Consider the following 11,079-nt stretch of genomic DNA (forward strand, 5'->3'; position numbering starts at 1 on the left):
AAAATCCGATCCTACCGACACCCTAATCATGGAAATTGTCAATCAATTGACAGCTATTTCGTTAGTGGCAAACCACGGCCTAAATGGTCCCTAAAACACTATATAAACGCTAACATAATTCAATTAAACTCGTCCACACATCTCTTACTACCTCGCGACACTAAACCCTAAGTTATTTGGCCCGTACATTGTCGTTAAGATCAAGATTCATCACCTAGTTGAGCCGCGAACCCTAATTAGCCGTTTTCCCTCAATTCGTTAACATACAAGGTAATTATGAGATGCATTATGATCGTTTTTATGCGATTAACAGAAACCCCAACTCAATTTAACCAAACTACGAACAAATTTGACAATTTAAATTCTAGGGTTTGTATGGGGGAAGAACGTAAATAAAATGTAGTATATATTATATGGGTTTCAAATTATTAACGTGTTAGACATCTTCCCAGTGGCAGGTGCAAATACTCTAAGACCTTTGAACCGGTATGGGGACGCGGGTTCGAGTCTCCCCAGACCCGGTTTTGCTTTTTTTTTTTTTGTGATTATCCTTTTAGCAATTTTTGGTTGTTATTGGTGTTCAAAATGCTAAATAAACAATATTTTGATAAACCAACCTCCGAGATAACTCTTTTGTGTTCATATTTATGAATATATACACTAGTAGGTATTCGCGCGATGCGGCGGGATCCGAATTAGACTTGTAATGACAATCAGACCAAAAAAGTAGCAAAACGCAACTTCAATACATACCACTTATCACCATAAAACATTTTTTGAAATCTGTCACACAAGACTAAATATCTCTCTTTCATGGCGATCTTATACATCTATGCCGGGAGATGAAATTACATACATATTGACATCCAAAAAAATTTGTTGGATTTTGTTAAAAGCTCTCTTGGCTCTTATGACTCTTTAGACCCAAAAAACGGCTTGCCAAAATTTCCATTGAAGAATAACTTTTAGAAGCACTTGTCTTTTGCACTTGTCTCTTGGCTTTAATGATACGCTGATCTCTTTAAGTCCAACCTGTAAAATCTTGTATTTAGCTTAAGGTGACATAAAAGTTGTACTAAATATTTATTAAATTTATGAACATAAAATGAACATACAAAGCTCTCTGAACAGAAGAGGCTCCAGAATAAAATATGAAGGCGGCAGGCTTGGATGTATACTAATAAGTTGTTTAACAAAAAAGCCCAAAATTAACAAAACAAACCCATTAATAACCTTACTTGTAAACCAACAAATAACCTTGTAATTAATATGCAACCTATTTGTTCAAAGTTTATTTAACACTTGCAGTCTGACTAATAAAAGTCAAACAATTGACTATTACCAAATTATCCTTGTACCTATGTTGCAACAAGATATCTTTGTCCAAGGTCTAATTAATGTTCCCTTTAAAACTTTTCATTGTATACTCATAAATATCAACTCCCAACTTAAGATTTAGCTATTTAAATAATTAGTTCATATGCTCTATTACTTTCACCAGCTGTGATTTAGCCACTACTTGAAATCTAAGATATAAGAAACTAACAAATAACAACTACTAATAAAGTAATTTTAAATTGTGGGAAACCACCAACACTACAACAACACACATTACAGACTATAAATCAACGTTGCACATCGCCAACTAAAAACTAAATCAATCCTAAATACCAACAGTGGATACAACAAAGCTATCAATGACCAGAAACAAATCTTACATCTTCATAAACAAATCATACACAAATATGATTACAATGCATTTGCCTATAACAATAGTGTCTTCGAAACCAAACAAACGGAAGCTCAAAAACAACTTACAAAATCAGATACGGAATTAAAATAAAATCACACAACCTTATGGTCTTCATCATCAAAAGCATCAGCCCTATGGTCCTCCTGCATAATAACATATACACCACATTCATTAAATCAAAATCAAATACAGAATATATGAATTAATGATTATGACTTTGTTATTATATATGGGTGTTCATCGAATTAAATTTCAAAAGCATGCGCCAATTAAATTTCAAAAGCATACAAAAGCATGAGTTTGGTTTTGTTTTCTCAAAAACCAACTTTCCAATTCAGTTTCGCTTTTGCAGGTATTCATTTCTGAAAAACTGAACTAACTCACGCACCTATACAATAGTAATAATATCCATATTCTTATAACAAAGCTCAAATATACTAACCTTAGTATTTGCCAACGTAACCTTCAACTGATCAAATCTCTTCTTTTAAAATAGATGACATCAAGCCAATTACCAAATCTCCATATTAAGAAACGAATTTACCATCCAGGCTTCGGCTACTCACGTCCCTGTGACAAAAAACACTACCTTAAGTGTTCTTATTTAAAAGTTGAAACTATCAATAGAGTTATGTGATTATTACCTTTAAAAATATTTTAGCTCCTATATATAACAATTATGATAAACATTTTTGTAAGCTAATACAAATACCAACCATCTGTAATAATATAGTAGATGGTATAACCAGCGAAAGTGTAACTTCAGCAATGCCTAAAAGGGTGTTAACGGTCCAGTTTTGACGGTTCTTAGGACAAACCGTTCGCCAAACCATCCATAACAGTTTTTGATATTCCCAAACAGAAACCGAACCGTTCAAAATTAAAACCAAACCAACCAAATCGAACCGTTACTAATTGTTAGGCTTGGTTCCGGTTTGGTTTCATGGTTTAAGTTAATTGAGCCTAGATAAAATCTAAATAAATAATAAATGGAAAATATTATTCAATATACATAGAAATATTCAAAATAACCAAGTAATTAACTAACCATATAATGCAAAAGAGTTTTTTCTCAAAAGCACTATCCATATAATACCACTGAATGACTGACTGATTTTGTCCAAAATAACCAAACTTATTACTGGGCTGCACAATGCATAAGTAACACACAGACATAGTTAAAATATTTTATTAGATCTAATGATACGGAAGATAAAATATTGTAAAATAAATATACAAAAGCTAAAATATATATTGTAAAATCTAACGGTCCGGTTCGGTTTAATACGAACGGTTTTTGGTATAAACCAAAAGGCAAACCATTCACTACGGCTTAATGTCTTTGAAACCAACCAACCAAGAGTTAAAGAAAATAAACCAGCCGTGAAACCAAAATAACAAAAAAAACGAACCGAAAATGTTCTATCCGTTCGGAGTCTAAACTGCCTTGCACAAACTAAATTTATATAAAAGTTGTTCTAAATTGATGCATGTAGATGTAATTGGTCTAAAAAGTTTTTACATTAATTAGTTGGTGAACGCCTTCAGTAGTCCGTTAAACCTACTGTAAAAAACTTGTCCAAATAATGTGTATTTTTTTATTAAACCATCACTATAAAAACTGAAAGGTTCAACAGTTTCAGTTTAACCTTCTGCGACTGAAACCATAAGTAGTCAGTGTCAGTTTGAATTTCAAGCCAATACCTTTATAAAAATGACCCATTTTGACACAAACCAAACTGATGCCTTTTTAAAACTTCCCGTTTTTCAAACCCAAATCGGGCCCAAAACAAGTTTAGTGATTGTGACTGCGCACTGGCATACGAACCCTACAAGTTGAGTTGAGTCCAAACTGGTTTTGCCAAACAGAAGTTACCGAACTTTTTGGTGAAGTGGACCGAGTCAGAAACCGATTTACAAAGCCCAAAGCCCTAGACCAGATTTTTTGTACTTTTCTAGTGCAACTAAAAATTAAGTATGGTCTTTTTTTTGTGCATCACTATTCTTTTTTTTGTGGTAAAACTATATTAGTTGAATATTTTTTTAAATACAAAACAATTTAGGACATTATAGGCATTTGAGTATACCCACCCGTTTAATTTTAGCTCTCTTTTTCATTTTATCCATATGACCTTTTATCAAACTATAGGATACAACAGTTAGAGTATGATGGGCCTACGCATATAACCAAATGTGCATTTCAGAACCAGTACCGATACCAAGTTTTTTAAATAATCCGGTATCAGTGCTGGTATTTACCCAAAATTTTTGCCTATGGTACCGGTACCGGTATTCACCAAATTTTTTACTATAGTACCGGTACCGAACCAAGCATTTTCAATACCGGGATGCCGTGACCAAGTTTTTGGGAAATTTGGGATCTGTACTAGTAAGTGCGGTATGGTACCGAGCTTATCACTACTTCATATGCATAAAGGTTTTCATCACCTTACTCTATCCCAACCAGCCGATGCAAACATCTCAGCGTCATGACTCCAATCGAAAGCAAAAACATTAACAAATTGGAATCTGAAAACTAAGAAAATATCCAACAAGTTTAAAGATCATAAGAGATTAAAATGTGGCTATAATATCAATCATAAGTTATTTAATAATAAGATTTAGAAATTAATAATGAAAAAGACATCATACATTAATTAAAAAAGAAATAAAAAATGTACCTCGCTGTGCAACTGCAACATCTTTCAGGAACTCGCAATCTCCCTGGAACAAAACGAAATCAATTAGGGATATGTTATTCAATCAAACAACAAGAGTAAAACGCTACCAATATTTTTAATCTAACCTTTGAGATTTGACAACCAGAAAATGATGCAATAAACGAAATCAATGATTTGACAACCAACAATAAAATCCCTGAAACAAATCAACATCAAAAAGCATAAAGATTCGTTCAATTTTTAAAATCTGGATAAGTATAAGAAAAACGGTATGAATCGAGTTCAAATGGTCGCCAATGGAAAACCGAGTTAACCGGAAAAACTTACAGGTTACCAGGAAAACAGCTTGTAGTCGTCGATTTGTTACTATAAACCACCTTCGCTTCCTCTGTTTAACAGAACCATTGCCGATTAACACCTACAGCCACCGCTACAGTTGAACACCACGTGAGCCGCTGCTCAGATGCTTCGTCTTCACCGTCGTAGAGTTAGGGTTTGGAGAGAACATGGTGGATGAGCAGTTTGATGTGAGAGAGGCGACAATTACCCTTACCCGAGCAGTTTGATGCTTCGTCTTCATCGTCATAACCCAACGGTCACTAAAGTTTGACAAAATAATGAACAACATCACCATCAGTCCCTAGATCAACCGATTAAAGAAAGAAATTGTACTTACCAAGAATATTAGGTAGCTGGAATCCTCATAGCCTGATTGAACTCACCTGAAACTGTTATTACAGGCGTGCGTGAAACAAAAATGAAGCCGTCTGGAAGCAAGACGAAATGGAAGATAAAAAAGAGGTTGTGCTAGGGTTTTTTTTGGGAGCAAATATTATACATGTTTAAATGCTATAACTGAGTCTACATATATTATACACACTTACACTTTATATATATTTATATTCTTTTTACGACTCTCGTTAATGAACCAAATTATATTAAATACTCAAAATATTCCATTTCACTTTTCCCTTAATATATACTATTTATTTTTATTTATCAAAAATATTTAATAATAATGATAATTAAATACTAATAATAATAATAGTAACAATTAAAACGTAATAAATCGCAACAACCGTATGATTATGATAATAAGACTAATTACATATTAATAACCTCATCGAGACCCAAGATCCGTCATATTATTTTGTCATTTATATTTAACTCTCTTTATCATTAACCACCAAGAATAATTGTCGGCAAACCTCGAGGAGCTTGACCGTTTTTCATCATTGCCTTTTCTTTTATTATCTCGTCCTCGTTTATCCTACTTATAAGGTAAGTAAATTCACATCCCCCTTTTTACCGCTTTACAATTTTGGGGGCATTATGCGTTCAAAATCAATTTATTGTTTTCACTACAATTCCGTTATATGCATAATTGTAATTGCTCGATTAGTTGTTACGTGCGAATATGACTATGTGTTTAATTTATGTTGGTTGATACCTCATCCTCATCCTCATTAGTATGATCATACGCCGTCGGAGTAAACCGTTATCAATGCGATTCGGTTGAAAAGACAACTTTTATTTATTGTTTACTAGTTGTAGTAATTTACGTATTGCATGGAATTGTCATTTTAGTATTATATGTATTTCAAAAACTGTGGTTTACTTGCTCGACATTATGTTGACAAAAATATATATATTTTCACGCATGACGCAAGTAGCTCTATTGGATGAATCAAGTATGGAAGTTAGATGATACCTTAGGTTGCTATGATGAATGAAGAATACATTAATTATGATTTATTTATGTTTTGAATATTTAATTGTAATGGTATTTCTTTTAAGACAATGTTTGTGCTTTGAAATTTGATATATGAATGAATAACTTAATATTGACACGTGTATTTCACTTAGTGTGTCAGCTCCCGGATGAATATCGATCACTCACACTCAAGATGTCATAACCCACACATTATATGTGTTGACAAGAAGGTTAATGACGGGCTGCTAATTTGGGTAAGAAAACTGTTTGTTAAGGGTGGAATCAGAAACAAACAGAGTTGTTGTTTAAGGATTAATAAATGTAACAAACACAAACAATCACTCAAAAGATTTCCATTTATAGAATAGATTCATACAAATGTTAATCGATTAGGGTTTCTTGTAAGGAATGTTTTATCCGTACTATTCCTATGACAGTCGTCACACTCAATCAGGAATATTCGATTAGGTCTGAAAAGTGTAAAGGCTGTCGTGTCTCTTCTGTGGAGGCGTGCCCTAAATTATTCTATTTATAGACTTGCCACCTCCTGACAGCTGTCATTCCTTCTAGAAACCCTAATGATTGGTACATAATCAAATTACATATTCAAAACTATACTAAGTGTAAAAACAGGTCTTCCGGGTAGACTTTGTGATAATTGTCTTCTCCGAGTAGACCTGGTAACCTTGAAGTGTGCTCGTGAACAGTTCTCTGGGTAGACTTTACTTAAAGTATTTTCCAAAGAAAATACTCACCTAGCAGACTTCAATCTTCTTGACCATAGCAAACTTTGCTCGATATGGTCCTACGAGCATGATGTTCTTCATGAGTCCCTTCAATCCTTTGGTGAGAGATAACTTATAAAGCAAACTGTAAGTATGCTGGTTACACTGTAGCCTGCTCAGGGTTGAACCTTGCTAGGGAAAGTACTTAGAATATTTCTTGATCACTTTCCACAAGTATGCTCGGACTCCTGCTTATTAATCAAACCTTGTTAGATCTTCCAATTACTTGGCTTAAATAGCTTGGTTCAGTCAAGGGTTTGCTAGTAGCAAACTGTGCTCGACTAGAAGAACACTTCTACTAGATGAAGTAAACCCTGCTCGGATTTTCACTTAGGAAGACTTCAAGAAGATAACTCTGCCCGATAGGCAAAATACCTTGCTAGATCAAGTAAGCCCTGCTCGGATGTCCAAGTGTGCTCGGTTTCCATACTTAGCCGTTTCAAGGAGTGTTGAGAAGATTCTAATCTCCCTTAAACTTTCTTAGGTCATTTCAGGTCAAATTTTTGACTCGACAATCTCCCCCTAGATTGGAACACCTCAACTGTCCCAAAACACCTCTATGGTTACTTACACTTAGTCAAAATACACATCAAATCAAAATCAAAATCAAATTTACATATCAAAGTCAAAATATTACATAGTTGAAAGTTTGTCCAGTGGACATTACAAAGCAAACCCTATTATAATAATCATATTCTTCTTGCATTGAGGGCTGCTTGTTTTCTTCCAACTAGTACCGATCCTGCCCTTTGCTGGAAAATGAAAAGTATCTGATGGTGAGGGTGATTCTCTGGAATTGTCAATTCTACAATGTCCCTCAGATCTTCCTATGCAAAAAGGTCAGGTCCTCATCATTTCTGATGATTCCCAATATCAGTCCATCTGAGTTGCGAAGAATGTAGTGGTCTTCTCTGCTGTTCTAGTCCAATTGAGTGATTCGACCATTCTTCTGCACCTCATAATTGGGTCTTATCATGCGCCTTCTCATGCTGATACAGGTGTTCATGTTAGACAAGGGATTGTTGTTTCTTACTTTTGAAAGATAATCATATTCTGCATCCCTTATCTTCCTCATACGTGTCAATCTTTTGGTCCTCTCATGGGTCAGTTCCCATATCTTCTTTTGATTCAGTAGAGGAAATCCCTTCTCAGCTTCACCTTTCAGGTGCTTTGAAAGCTCATGTTGTTGTCTTCTAGCCAACTTCCTGGTATCATGATAGTCATACAAATCAAGGCTGGCCATTTTCTCCAACTGCTCTCTTGTGTAGTCAGCAAAATCATCTCTGAAGATAATCTCTCTCAATTGTCTGCTCTGCATAATCACTTTCAAAGATTGAGAGACTGAGTCGTTGTAGATCGTCATAGGTAGATCCACATCTGATTGTGGTCTTGTTTCTCTTTGGATTCCAGATCTACTTGACTCACCCCTGCTTGTTGAGGTGTATCTTCTTGAAGCAGAGGCCCTAGTTGGAATTGACTTCATCGGTTTAGTAGGCCCTATGACTCCAAATGTTTTCTTGTACATTGCAACAATCCTCTCAGCAGGCAAATTTATCAACTCAACAAGGTTTTCTCCACCCTCTCTGAACAACTTTCCAATCATTTCATTTATCTTTTCATCATGAAGTTGTCCAGCTGGTACAAATATTCCTCCCACAAAACTTCCTAGGTTCACACCCTCTAACAGTACTTTCTCCCATTCTACTTTTTGTTCATAGAACAGTTGCTTGAGCTGTGCTTTACCCAAATTATCAAACACTTTTTCATTCATCCCCTTTTGCTTTACCATCACATCTCTCAAAATCTGAATCATTTCATTATTCTTCCATGGATCTGTGGGTTCATCCACTTGCTCTTGCTTAATTTCCACTAGGATTGAAGTATCTTGTGTTTCAGTTCTTTTAGATTCAGCTTTTTGTTTCTCTCAAAGTGTAAACCCCGTAACCGCAGCGGAAACGTAAACGGGATGCAACAGACACATCTGATATCAACAGCATTGCTTATAAAGAAAACACCACTACATTAATTTAAACGTATTACATTGTTCCGAGTTTCGTTACCGTCTAGGCGTTATCACATAGTTTTACCGATAGTACGTTAACATGTTTAATACAAAATATAGACCCTTAAGCTTCCACAAAATAGCACACATCATCAAGCACGTATCACTCATTCCAATTTGGGTGTACCTAGAAAGCATGTAAAGAAAACGGGTCAACTACGAATAGTTGGTGAGTTTCACTAATTTAAATAAACCATGACAAATCATTATAATAATCATAAATTAGCGATGTAATTATGCTGAGCCTACAAGTGAAACCTCTATTAACCCAGAAACACATCTAATAACCTCTGGGGACACTGTTAACCCAGAAACACATTTAATAACCTCTGGGGACACTGTTAACCCAGAAACACATTTAATAACCTCTGGGGACACTTTTAACCCAGAAACACATTTAATAACCTCTGGGGACACTGTTAACCCAGAAATACATTTAATAACCTCTAGAGACACTGTTAACCCAGAAATACATTTAATAACCTCTTGGGACACTGTTAACCCAGAACACTGTTTCGGGCCTTACAATATTAGCAACTCAGACAATTACCATCTTAATACATTACCGTACGATTCCCGTACAATAAACATTATATAAATACATTCATTTCCATGCGATCGGCATGTACTTAAACACTTTGATAAAAACATGCTTTCCTCCCCGGGAAAATATTTAAAACAGTTCAGTAGAAAGGGGCTCGTGAAACTCACCTTTTCGTGAGTAAAGATGTAATACTGTGCGCGGCTACCGGTCCGGATCTGTAATATGATCCCTAAGTCGTTACTACACAATTTCTATTAATATAACTTAAATTCGTGTTAACCGGTACGTCTGGGGACACTGTTAACCCAGTACCGTACACGATCCGGGGACAATGTTAACCTCGAAACACTTCTCAGGACTTAGATTGTGATATCACTTAGAGTTCTTTAGTCAAAACTACCATTAGTTTGTTTTCTCGTTTTGCGTGCCTAGCACGGTTATCCGTCTTTATGTTTTCAAAAATGAGTTTGGTCACATACGACCCGAAAATAGTTGTTACTGATATTTTAATTAAAGTGGTGAAATTAGAGCTCGGTTTAGACACCCCGTTTGGCCGCGGGGCCCGTTTCCGTCTTTAATATACCGGAAACTGCTAAATCGGGTAAAATTACCCAAATCATCCGAATTATTTTCGGATGATTTATTTTTACTTGATTAACTTAGTTTCATGAAAATAGTTCATTTTTAAGGTTTTTATACACCGGTCAGCTCGCTTAGGCGAACTTTGCCGGTTTACGCGTTTTAAGCTTTAAAAGTTTGTTTTATGTTCTTTTTAGCACAAATAAATATCCGCTTAGTCTCGGATCTTGAAATTTTGAACAAATCACTTTTTGACAGTAAGGAATTTTATAAAAATATTTCCAGAATTAATTTTTATATTTAACATTTATTTATCTATTTTTAAACGTCATTGAAACACCAAATATGTCGAAAATACCAAACGACCTTAGAAAAATCCCAAATTTTTCTGGGATGACCCCCTGCCATCCACATAGTTCCCTGTAATTTTTCCAGAACCAAAATCTCATTTTTCATGCAATTTTCACCAAAACCGAGCTAGAAAACCCTAGAACTCGTTTTACCGAAAAGCCTACTTAGACTCCTCCAATGGACCTGAAATTTTGTGTGTGACTTTTACATGTTATAAGAAACTTATCTGAATTTGTCCAGAATTTTTCATGATGTTTAGCTATTTTTCACCATTTTTTGCCAAAACCGAGCATTAAATTCACCAAATATTCATCCTTTATCCAAAAATTACCAGAATTTCACAGATCTCATATTTTCATGTGTAGATCATCTCTGTGAAATTTCATGACCCAAATCTAAGTCTATCACAATCTGTCCAAATCATATAAATCATACGAAAAACCGAACTACCTTGTGTTTCTAGCTTTAGATCGCCAAGATCTTGCTTTCTAGCCTTTGCTAGCAACCAAATATAACACCTACAAGCACAATAACACCACACCAAGCAAGTTACACCCACAATCAAGCCATTTCTTTCATGGTTTCGGTTAAGACATCAAAACAAAGATTT

General features: G+C 35.0%; 1 long non-coding RNA gene across 2 annotated transcripts; it reads right to left on the reverse strand.

Moving 5' to 3' along the window:
• Positions 1–3,834: 3,834 nt before the first annotated feature.
• Positions 3,835–5,212, reverse strand: LOC143578239 (uncharacterized). Of its 2 annotated transcripts, XR_013143223.1 has the most exons (4): positions 5,111–5,212; positions 4,560–5,033; positions 4,435–4,477; positions 3,835–4,282 (listed from the first exon to the last, which is right to left on the reverse strand). It is a non-coding gene; the product is annotated as an uncharacterized LOC143578239 (long non-coding RNA). The 2 variants fall into 2 exon arrangements; XR_013143222.1 differs by having other exon boundaries at positions 4,560–5,212.
• Between the last annotated feature and the right edge of the window lie 5,867 nt (positions 5,213–11,079).

This window comes from Bidens hawaiensis, unplaced genomic scaffold, assembly GCF_021521415.1.
Source record: "Bidens hawaiensis isolate Kalapana, Puna unplaced genomic scaffold, B.hawaiensis_p1.1 tig00029067_1, whole genome shotgun sequence".
NCBI classification, from domain to species: Eukaryota; Viridiplantae; Streptophyta; class Magnoliopsida; order Asterales; family Asteraceae; genus Bidens; species Bidens hawaiensis.